General features: G+C 41.1%; 1 long non-coding RNA gene across 1 annotated transcript; it reads right to left on the reverse strand.

Moving 5' to 3' along the window:
• Positions 1–6,404: 6,404 nt before the first annotated feature.
• On the reverse strand, positions 6,405–11,338 carry LOC120554992. The gene is made up of 3 exons (XR_005638591.1): positions 11,174–11,338; positions 10,024–10,225; positions 6,405–6,423 (listed from the first exon to the last, which is right to left on the reverse strand). It is a non-coding gene; the product is annotated as an uncharacterized LOC120554992 (long non-coding RNA).
• Positions 11,339–11,906: the final 568 nt, after the last annotated feature.

Raw genomic sequence — 11,906 nt, forward strand, 5'->3', positions numbered from 1 at the left:
TTAATCGAGTTTAAAGCATCGCTGAAGGTAATAACTACTGAATCCCGTGTGCGGTGGGACCCCCACCACAGAGAAGCCCCACTCCAACCTGGGACCTCTAGAAGGAGATGGGAACTGAGAACTGGAGGAAGAGCACGCCTCCACGCCCCGAGAAAAAAAGACAAAGGAGGAGGAAGAAACAGTGTGAGTGTGGACTATTAGTCCATCAGAGATCAGCCTCACTCCTGTAATCCTGCAGGTTGTTGTTACTAGCCAGCCTCAGACTAGGAGGACTGGGAGCTGAGAACGAAGACAGAGCTTCACACTGCTCTCTGACAGGTTACAGCCACCAGTCTGCAGAGACAACAGAAAAAAAAGGAAAAAAAAAAGTTAGTCCTATTGAAAGATATCAGAGTATTTATTGATGAATAAATCCCACTTACAGAGCTTTTTGGAGGCTTTGACCACTGGCAGCAGCCCTCAGAAGAGCCTCCTCTGAAGCAGAGTATTTCTTCAGGTCAAAACATCCAGATCTTCTCTGATGACAGTAAGATGAAGACCAGAGCTGACCACTGAGCAGGAGACAGTTTATATGTGGAGAGACTTCCCCTGAACTCAGGGACTGTTGGATCTCTCCACTAGAGAACAATCATTCAGTTCATTCAGACAGTGGAACAGATTGATGCTTCTCTCTGCAGACAGATTCTCACTGATCTCTCCTTGATACTTTGACTGTCCCTGATTGTTCTGTGAGATACTTCCTGTCTCTGTCAGCAGCCCTCTAGAGACTCCTGATTGGTCTGCAGTGAAAGACCCAGGAGGAAGCGGAGGAACAAGTCCAGGTGTCCATTCTGACTCTGGCCGGCCCTCATCCACAGCACCTGGTAGAACTGTGTTGATGTTCTTGTTTTCCTGACAGTAGCAGACTCCAGAGTTGGTGAAGGTCAGATGGACATGAAGAGCAGCCAGAAACTCCCTGAACACTAAGATGGATGAAGCTGGAACACCTTGTCCTGGTACAGTCCTCTCTCCTCTCTTAAAAGATCTGGGTGAACACTCCTGAGTACACTGAGGCTGCTCTGATATCGATGCCACACTCTGTCAGGTCTGATTCATAGAAGATCAGGTTGCCTTCTGCAGCTGCTCCAAAAGCCAGTTTCCCCAAAGACCTGATCATGTTCCTGCTCTCTGGACTCTCAGTGTGAATCTGTCTCAGCTCCTCCATCATACTCTTGATGTTCTTCACTTTGGACTGAACCACCAGGAAGTGGATGTACATCTCAGTCAGGTCTTGGGCAGCTCTCCCCTCTCTGGTCTTCAACACATCCTCCAGAACTGTAGCAGTGATCCAGCAGAAGACTGGGATGTGGCACATGATGTGGAGGCTTCGTGAATGTCTTGATGTGGGAGATGATTCTGCTGGCCTGCTCCTCATCTCTGAATCTCTTCCTGAAGTACTCCTCCTTCTGAGGATCAGTGAACCCCTCTGACCTCTGTCACCATGTCAACACACCCAGGAGGGATCTGATTGGCTGCTGCAGGTCGTGGTTATCCAGAGGCGAGCAGAGGGAAGCAGATTCCCCCCTGATGAGCTTTGTCAGCAGCACACCCACGAAGGTGGACTTTGTAACATCAGTCAGGATCTCAGTGTTGATGAAGTCCAGAGGAAGCTCGACACCTCATGCAGACCATCAAAGATGAAGACAACCTGGAACTCTTCAAACCCTGCAGATTCCTGCTTCTTTGGTTTCACTAAAGAAGTAATCAACAAGTTCTACCAAGCTGTACTTTCTCTCTTTCAGCACATTCAGCTCTCTGAAGGTGAATGGAAATGTGAACTGGATGTCCTGGTTAACTTTGTCTTCAGCCCAGTCCGAGTGAACTTCTGTGTTAAGACTGTTTTCCGATGCCAGCCACTCCCTTTGTCATCACTGTTCTGATTGGTTCATCTCTTCCAGGTAAGGCTTTAAAGATGTCTTTACATATGATTGTTGTTTCTGGTCTGTCTGGTTTCCTGGGATGCTTTCTTTTCAATCTGTCTGACCTCATGTTCAGCATTGACCTCTGCAGTCCCTCCCTTTGTGATGTAGATCTCTGTGAACATCTGATTCAGAAGGGTTGGGTTTCCTGCTTTAGCAATCCCTCAAACACACTCTGGAACTTCGGGTTTAGTTTAGATTTGAGTTTACGCTTACAAACTCCAGCTGAACTTCCTGAATGAATAAAGAACAATGAAGATCAGTAAAGTGATTTATAATGAAACATGAACATACTTTGACCCATTTCTGGAGATAGTAGTAAACGTCCCATTAGTCCAGAAAGTTAATTATTTAGAGAAATCCTCTTACTGCTCTGCAGACGGGTCAGCCAGCTCATCCTGCTTCATTCTCCTCAGGAAGTGCAGTGTGATCTTCAGAAATGCCTCTCTGCTGCTCCTATGCTCTTCATCCTCATCCTCCCACTGACTCTCCAGAGCATTCTGGGTAATCCTGACTCAGAAGCTTCTGGATCTTCTTCAGTTCGTTCTTCACATAAGTGAAGATGTTGTCCCTCCAGCAGCTGGAACAAAAGATTATATGAATCAAATCAAACTGAAATCATGGAAGCAAACATCAGATCCATGTTGTACAGAACTGACAATCCTCTGGTCCAAAACGAATGCAAAGGAATAACAGACCATAAAAATGGAACCAGGTGTGTTTGATGCTGCTGGGCAGACTGACCACTCACGGGAACCCTCTGAGCTCTCCTGGTCCACTCTGTGAGGAATCAGGAAGAATTAGCTCACATCAGTCTGTCCGCACAGAGACAAACACGTAAAAGGTCCTGTGACTTAAAGTGTTGATTATAACATTGAATCAGATGGTTTCCCTGACATTAAAGTGTTGGTGCTAGTGCTGACCCCACTGTGAATCAACAGAAAGACTAAGAGTTAACAAGGGCAACAACATGGTTGGCCTAAAGAACTCCTGCAGCAGCAGACTGGTATCATGAGGCCAGGAGGTCTGCAGCTTATGTCGTCATGGAGCCAAACATTTGTAGGTAGAAGAAGTTTGGGGAGTCAACGGTGAAAAACCTTCAGTTGGCCTGAAAACAATTTTGGCAAACCATCAGCTGACTCGCGAGGGGAGGCGAGAGCTCAGATGGCCTGTTTGTAGTCGGGGAGAACTGCTGACCTTTACTGAGGATACTGTTGGATGGTGGTTCCCTTTTTGTTTCCCCTTATTGACTTCTCATCTGACATCCAACTGGCAAACCCACATCCAACATTTGGGGGAGAATTTTGCATTTTAACCAATTTGGGTCAGGAGACTTGGGGGAAACAATCTGGTCATGAACCCACTCACTGAAACTTGGCCTTAAGTGTCCAGACTCAAATGGTTGAAGTCTTCTCAAGGCAGATAGTGTCCTGACTAAGTCGACACAAACACTTACCAAGGATCGCTGGTTCTCCACGGGGATGTGCAAGTGAAGTAACCCCTGAAGGGGCACTCGCTGAAGCCATACATCCCACACCCAACCCAATGGGGGCTAAAAACATCAGATAATATTGGACAAAACCAGGTCCAGTATTAAATTAAGATCTACCGTTGAAGACTGGTCTGACTGTACAGCTTTCAGATGTAAGAAAATACATATATGTGAAGAAGAAAGAAAGAAATTCCCAAACGCCTCTGGATACATAAAAGTTAAAATGAATCAGCAATATTATAATATTATTAACAGCCAGAGATTGCAAAAGTACTCAATCAATCTCAGATCAAGTAGAAGTACAGATACTTGTGTTAAAAAATACACTGGTAAAAGTAGAAGTACTGAGTTAACTTCTCTACTCAAGTAAAAGTAACAAAGTACAGGCTTGGAAATTAACTTAAGTATAAAAGTAAAAGTAGCCTTGTGAATGACCTACCTGGACCACACAAATTTTACTAGAGTGCAAGCTGAGAAACAGTGGACATGGAACAAAGGCCCTTTATATGCCATTGCCTACATTTTAAATGGATGTCTGCCAATAGGCCTAAAATATCACATATACCTATGATTATTGTGACAGAGACTGGGACTCCAGGTTAATAAGATTCTGACTAAGTAGCAAGATATAAATTCAATTGTGATTCTGTGAGAATTCAAACGAGTCCTCTTAACTTACCGTCTGAGAGGTTTGAGACATTAACGTTAACATTAGCCCAAAATAAATTCAATTTGAGACAAGACCAAGTAACGCTAACGTTAACTTAAGTGGTCTCGAAAACAAGAACAGCCATGAGTAACATTAACGTTACAGCACTGTTACACTTAATCAAGTTACTGAATTCATTTTAATATAAAGCGATACATGACGATATTGTATCAGCTAGTATTAGATTATTTTCAAATAAACTGAACGCCGCTAGCCTTAACGTTACTTGGGTTATTTATCCAAATGCTAGCAAAGGAAGGCATCATCTCTTGCTAGCAGGAGAACAAATGTAACTGACCATTAACATAAACTTAATAAAGTTACTGAAACAAAGAGCAAATAGCTTTTGATAACAACAAAAATATGCATTAACCTCTATGTGTGTCTAATTAGATGGTGAATTCTTGAAAGCCAGCAGTTTGTGGTGTTTTCGTGGCACAATTTGCAGCACATTATAACAACGTATATTCCCATCCAATTAGATTGGATTTGGTATTGATGACGGAATAATAACTGACAAGAAGGAGCTGGTTGAGCCATCACTGCAGCAGCGTTAGCACGTGAGCTACTTCCACAATGCGCTGCTCATGACTCCAAACCAACTTCTTGTCGGTTATTGGCTGGAACAGAGTTTGTTATGGTTCATTGTGCAGTGGTTACGCAGTTTGTTTTGTTGGCGTTTAGGAGCCTGGGCTACTTCAGAGACCGGATATTTTTTGCAGTATGTTCAGGGACAGGCAGCTAGGGGATAGTGAGGAGATGTTTGCTGTATGTGACAAAAATGTTGTAGCCTAAAAATCTCGTCACATCACTTAGAGCACCTTTAAAAAATACAAGGAGTAAAAGTAAAAAGTTGGCACAAAAATAAATAGTAAAGTGTGTATAAAATATCTGAAAAATCTACTTTCCCATCTCTGTTAACAGCTTACTTCTTTTCAGCAGAGGTTTGTTGATGTTTAAAGTCAAAAAATTATCTTTTGACCGGTCACCTTTGAAGGACACACAGCTGGGTTCAGGTTCAGCAGAGTCTGGTCTTTGATGGATCCTGTTACACAGAGAGTAAGACCAACAGGGATGGAAATTCAGGTTTTAGTGTTCAGACACAAACACTGCTGGAGACACAAGCAGCAACTAAAACAAGATTAACACAAAGAAGTTCAATAAACTATACAAATAATTGGGTTAAAAAGCTAAAACACCAGAGAATATATTGGACCAAACCAGATCCAATATTTACCTGAAGTCAAGAGTTGAAGACTGGCTTCAACTCTTTCAACTTTCAGATGTGAGAATGTAAATGCATGTGAAGAAGAAATATGCTGAAAATAAACTCCAAATACTTCTCAGGATACATAAAAATTAGACCATGAATCAGAAATATTATATTATTAACAGCTTACCTCTCTTTTCAGTAGAGGGTTGCTCTCCTTTAAAGTTAATAACGCATTCAGGTGAACTTGGTCTGGTCCTGATAGAAAACACATTTATTGAGGGTCACATCTTCAGTTAAAAGTCTTCCTGCATAAAATATAATATTAATATTAATGCCTATCGGCCTAATTGTTAACAGTTAAATGCCAATAATGCTTTACTTTCTGTCCAAACCTCAATGAAAATATATTTTGAATTCAGAATAAACAGAAAGATATTTTGAGTGAGACAGGATATTATTTTGCAAAAATATTCTCATTTCATTACATGTCATTTAGCTGACGCTTTATCCAAAGCGAACTTACAATTGCAATACATGTCAGAGGTTTGCACGCCTCTGGAGCAACTAGGGTTTAAGTGTCTTGCTCAGGGACACATTGGTTGATGTATCACAGTGGGAATCGAACTCAGGTCTCCCACACCAAAGGCATGTATAAACCACTGCCCCATCACCACCCAGTCATCAGTTACAATAATTCCTTTCCACAAAAAAAACTTTATTTGAAGGAGTGCGCATAAGACTGACATGACCCAAAAACAACCCAGACGGGACGTAGTTACATCCAATGAGACCTGCTCCAGTTTGCTGGATGTTCACAACTCACCTCAATCTTCTTCTTCTTAATATTTCAATTTACCTTTCAAGTTGCTCCTTCTGCCTTTCAAGTCTCTTGATCTCCATCTCTCTCCTCCATTTCTACCGCTCTTCCCTTTAAAGGTCTTTTATTTTAAAGTAGTGGTATCTCCATGGACCGGTGACTCTTCATGGACACACAGCTGGGTTCAGGTCCAGGTTCAGGTTCAGTTCAGCAGGGTCTGGTCTCTGATGGGTCCTGTTAGAAAGAGAGGGAAGACCACATTTTAATCTCCAGAAACAGAAGCTGCTGGAGAAACTAGAAGCTATCAAGCAGAAAATAAAGTCTGAATCTCTTCACTGAATGATTTCTGCTCTCTGCTCATCCTGCTCTGTCATTCATTCTCTTTGGGGAAAAAAAGAAAAATGAAAAAGACCCAAAGAAAAATGACTTTTTCCCTCTATGAGAGAAAAAAGAAAACAAGATTTTTTTTTTTCTCCTCCAGCCGAGACTTTTTTTTTTTTCTTCCTCTAGAAGACACCCCTTTTTTTTTTTTTTTACGTACCCTAATGGGAGACAAGACTCCAGGACTAATGTCATCTTTCTGTCCTCCTCTAATGGAGACAAGACCCAGGACTAATGTCATCTTTCTGTCCTCTAATGGAGACAAGACTCCAGGACTAATGTCATCTTTCTGTCCTCTAATGGAGACAAGACTCCAGGACTAATGTCATCTTTCTGTCCTCTAATGGAGACAAGACTCCAGGACTAATGTCATCTTTCTGTCCTCTAATGGAGACAAGACTCCAGGACTAATGTCATCTTTCTGTCCTCTAATGGAGACAAGACTCCAGGACTAATGTCATCTTTCTGTCCTCTAATGGAGACAAGACTCCAGGACTAATGTCATCTTTCTGTCCTCTAATGGAGACAAAGACTCCAGGACTAATGTCATCTTTCTGTCCTCTAATGGAGACAAGACTCCAGGACTAATGTCATCTTTCTGTCCTCTATAATGGAGACAAGACTCCAGGACTAATGTCATCTTTCTGTCCTCTAATGCAGACAAGACTCCAGGACTAATGTCATCTTTCTGTCCTCTAATGGAGACAAGACTCCATTATGACAATCAGTCTCAAATCTTCTGTCCTGTGTATCAAATGTAAAAACAGGATTTAAAGTGGAGCTTTTGCATGAGTCTTTGAGGAGAAACTCTGTTTTTACAGACCTGTCCATTAAATCAACTCTCCATTAGTCCATCAAATCCTTTGAGTGTTAGTCAACTGAGAATTTCTTTAATTAAAAGAGAGCAGATCTGGGCTCAGGTCCCTGATGTAAAAGCCTTCTTACTGCATTATATTCTATATATTTACATGTTTAAGTGTTACCTGCCTCCTGAGTATTCTGTTCCTCCTTCAAATAAATAAGGATGTTTGTAGGAGCCTAAATGCAGTCATTTGTTTTGATAATTGGAATACAACAATTTCCTTTCATTCCATTCTCAACCCTCTCTGGCTCTCTGCATAATTTTTGGAAGTTGATTTTGCACTATTGTATTTTTTCCTTGTGTAAACGTAAATAACTAAACTTTTACCGTGTGATCCTGTGGATTTTTTAATGTGGATTAAGACGAGATTTAGAAAAGCGTCGAGATACAGCTTCATTCTGTGGAAACCTACATTATTTTATAACCTTAAATTTGTGGAATGTTAAAGGGGTGATAGAATGATTATATAGGGTATTTCACACTGTTCCTTATGGTCTCCTAATGGGGTATGTAACATTAGTTGGGCTGAAAATCGCCTGGTTGATATTTTATTGGCCCTTATGCATCCCTTTATGCATATTTGTAACAAGAGCTTTTCTTCCAAATATGGTATGGTCATGAATATATAGATGAGCTCTCCGGCCGCTTGGTTGAGCCCCGCATTACCAGCTTGATTGGTTGAGCGACTCGCCATACACACGCATTAGAAACGCGACAGAATCTCATATTCAATCCAGACACTGTAATCTTTCCTTAACAAATTCACTTTTGAGACTTTTTTGCGAGAAATCAACTATATAAAGCTCAAATATGGGCCGCGTACGATAAATGGATGGCTAATTGCAAATTGAGAATAAAACTGTGTGTCGGAGTTCAGCTGCCTGTGTTGCTACCTCCCGCCTGGCCTGCCTTCCTCCACAGACCCGACCTGCTGTGAAGTCCGATTGATTCGGCACGCGCAGCCCACAGCACCTCATACCAAGCAAGTCACCGTTTGGGCTAATGGACTACTACCAAACACCGCTGCCCTGACAGAGCTCCAGGGCCTGCATCTCCTTCTCTTGCGCTAGCTAAATGGCCCGTGTGTGAGAGTGAGAGCTGGTCAGCGAGCTTGTTACACCAGCAATCTCTTACCACATGTTACACACATGTCACGCACTTAGCTATACAAGATATAACTATATGTTTTATAAAGCTAACAACGGTGTCTGATTTAAAGTTAATGAATATTTGTGAGCTGTACGGGTTTCGGTACGCTGCGACTGTCCCTTCAATCCTATGTGTACAGATTGCGGCTAGTTAGCTTCCATTTGGTCGTAATTAGAGTATATTTACAGTTTGAATTTCACACGCCACTTATACAACATCTAACTAAATGTTTTATAAAGCTAACAACGGTGTCCGATTTCAAGTTAATGAATTTTTGTGAATTCCAGAGGAATTCTAAGAGGAGGCTAGCTAGCTCCCATTGATAGAGCTGCCTTGATGGGCTGCCAGTCGTGACTGAGCTCCAGCAGGCCGGATCTGTGAAGGAAGGCAGGCCAGGCGTAAGCAGGGCAGCAACCCAGGCAGCACCAGCGCTGAACTCCGGCACACAGTCGGACAAAATTTGCAATTAGCCATCCAGTTTTTGTAAAACCGCCCCATATTTGACCTTTACATAGTTGATTTCTCTCATAAAAAAGTCTCAGAAGTGAATTTAATGGTAAAATAGCATATGAACAATGTTTACATTTTCTGAGATCTGCACGGACCTAGATTCAGAAGACTAACTGATCTCAGGTCAGTTGTAGCCTATGCAAATGTTGGGGCGACAAACACAGACTAGAGCCAAATGAGGAGGAGCCGCATTAGTACTATGGGGCTCGTTTAGATCTCCGCTGTTTCAGAGGCAGTTTCAAATAGTGTGATTTTGCAGAGAAAAAAGGTGCTAAATGGGATTTAGAGGTTCTATGTATGTCCTAGTTACCCACTAAACTGTCATTATTCAACTATGACAAGGTAAAAACAGTTTTGCATTCTATCACCCTTTTATATATCATAATATAATAAAGGCCCATTTATATTGTAACTTATTGTTACTTTTAAAGTTTTCCTGTATAAATAACAAAAATGAAATGAAATATCTGAATGCAGGAATTTAGACGTCAGAAGTTTTTCTCGCTGTCCGCACCAAATGATTGCTGAGAGTTTGTTCTACACCTAATCTATTTGTAGAGTGTCCTGATTAGGATTGGACACTACAAATAACATGTTATTGAATTTAAACACAGAGTTGCATCATAAAAGAAGCGACACTAGTTCCTGTTGGAGGAGTTCAGCTCATAGAGACGCAGTTCCATATTAGTTGGTTTAGTTAGAGAATAAAAGAGCTGAGTCATGTTGTCTCCACATCAGTCCTGTCAGTGAACAGAACGACCGACACTAACTGCTGCAGACAGATTTCTGATCTTCAACACAAGAGTCCTTCACACTTTTCTCAGGAAATAAGAAGTGAAAAGAAAACATTATATTTAATATTACAGAGCCAGAAACTAACCCTGAAGAGACCAAAGACTAACGTGTTGTTAAAGTATCAAACAGCAACTTACAGTTTCCTCAAACAGTCCAAAGAGTTGATGAAGAAGAGTTGATGAAGAAGAGTTGATGAAGAAGAGTTGATGAAGAAGAGTTGATGAAGAAGAGTTGATGAAGAAGAGTGTTACTCTCCACCTGGAGAGAAATCTCTGACACAGGTGAGCTGTTTCCTGGAATGAGTCCCAGCTCCACCTGTCAGGAAGCAGGCAGGAAGGGCTGCAACAGGAGCAGATTTTCACAATAAAATGAGATTTGGACTAATGGAGCCAAGACTGAGAATCAATCTCACTTTTCTGTCCTGTCAGTGTTTGTTCTAGGTTTTGTAGAAGACTGAGGTCCAAATATTCAGTGGTGGGGAGTTTATGGTTTGTCTTTCAAGAAAAGGTTACGTTTGTCAATAAAAAAAATATGCAATTTTGCATAATGTTGGACTGTTATTATTACCATATGTGTCTTAAATGTTAGAAAAGCTAGATCAGCTGATAAACAAATAACACTCAGAAAGATTAAAGTCAAACTTAAAGCTAAAGAAGTCTGACTACAATCATAAAATCTGAGAAAAGTTTAGTTTTGATGATCACATTGACTTCACATTAATTCAGTTAGGTGGTACCTAAAACGGCTCCAATGGTAGAGAAACCCTGCCTGAGACGTTAAAAACAATGACATTAAAGACACTTCTCCTCCTCCACACATCACTACAACAGTAACAGAGGCATTTAGGTCACTACATTTTATTCTGAAAGGTCCCAGAGGAAACAGTAGAGTCCTGTTGTGTCTGACTTTACGCTGGTGGAGACGACGGTGTGTTTTCTGACAGCAGGAGAAAGGCTCAGACCCCCATCTTCAAACTCAGCTTCATTTAGATCTCAACTACACAGCTGTAAAGTTTCCTGACTGCAGCCTCACGGTTGGGACAGACAGACGTAGAAACACCTGGCAAAGGATTTAAAACCTCCTCTGTAGTAGTTCATGTTACAACATGGAGATTTATCTTCAACACAAGAGTCATCTAAACTTCCTCAGGAAATAAGAAGTGAAGTAGTAACATTATATTTATATAATGTATATATTTATTTATTATATTTAACATTACAGAGCCAGAAACTAACCCTGAAGAGACCAAAGACTAACGTGTTGTTAAAGTATCAAACAGCAACTTACAGTTTCCTCAAACAGTCCAAAATGTCGACAGGAAACAACTGATGTGAGTTGTTTCCTGATGCGTCACAGCTCCAGCTGTCAGGAAGCAGACTTTCACAATAAGAGCTTTGTTTCTTCCAAAACAAAGTTTTCAGAAGTTTATTCAACAATAACACCAGTACATAAAATGTACATATGATGATGAGCACAAATACGGTATCTCACAATAGTGAGTACACCCCTCACATGTTAGTAAATATTTCATTATATCTTTTAATGGGACAACACTGAAGAAATTACACTTTGCTCCAATGTAAAGTATTAAGTGTCCAGCTTGTATAACAGTGTAAATGTGTTATTGTAGCAAAGTGTAATGTCTTCAGTGTTGTCAATTAAAAGATATAATGAAATATTTAGTAAAATGTGAGGGGTGTAGGCCTACTCACTTTTGTGAGACTCTGTATCATGTAAACAGTCTACATATATGATGTTAGTAACTGTTCCAGGAAAAACCTCAATAGCCCACAGACTAAAGAAGACAGACATGAACAGGTGTGTTTTAACTTTGGTTTGAGTGAAGTGATGAACTTTTTGAAGTCAATCGACTCCCACAGTTGTGTAGCCATCCCAGTATCAACACACATATTAACCCACGCTTCCTCACGCTTCTAGTGTTGCTGCGTATTGACTAACCAGCAGCTCCCGGGTCTCCGGTGAAAGCCCTCCTGTAGTGGTCTCTGTCCTGGGTGGTATT

The sequence above is a fragment of the Perca fluviatilis genome, unplaced genomic scaffold, assembly GCF_010015445.1.
Source record: "Perca fluviatilis unplaced genomic scaffold, GENO_Pfluv_1.0 PFLUV_unplaced_scaf_1, whole genome shotgun sequence".
In the NCBI taxonomy this organism is placed as follows: Eukaryota; Metazoa; Chordata; class Actinopteri; order Perciformes; family Percidae; genus Perca; species Perca fluviatilis.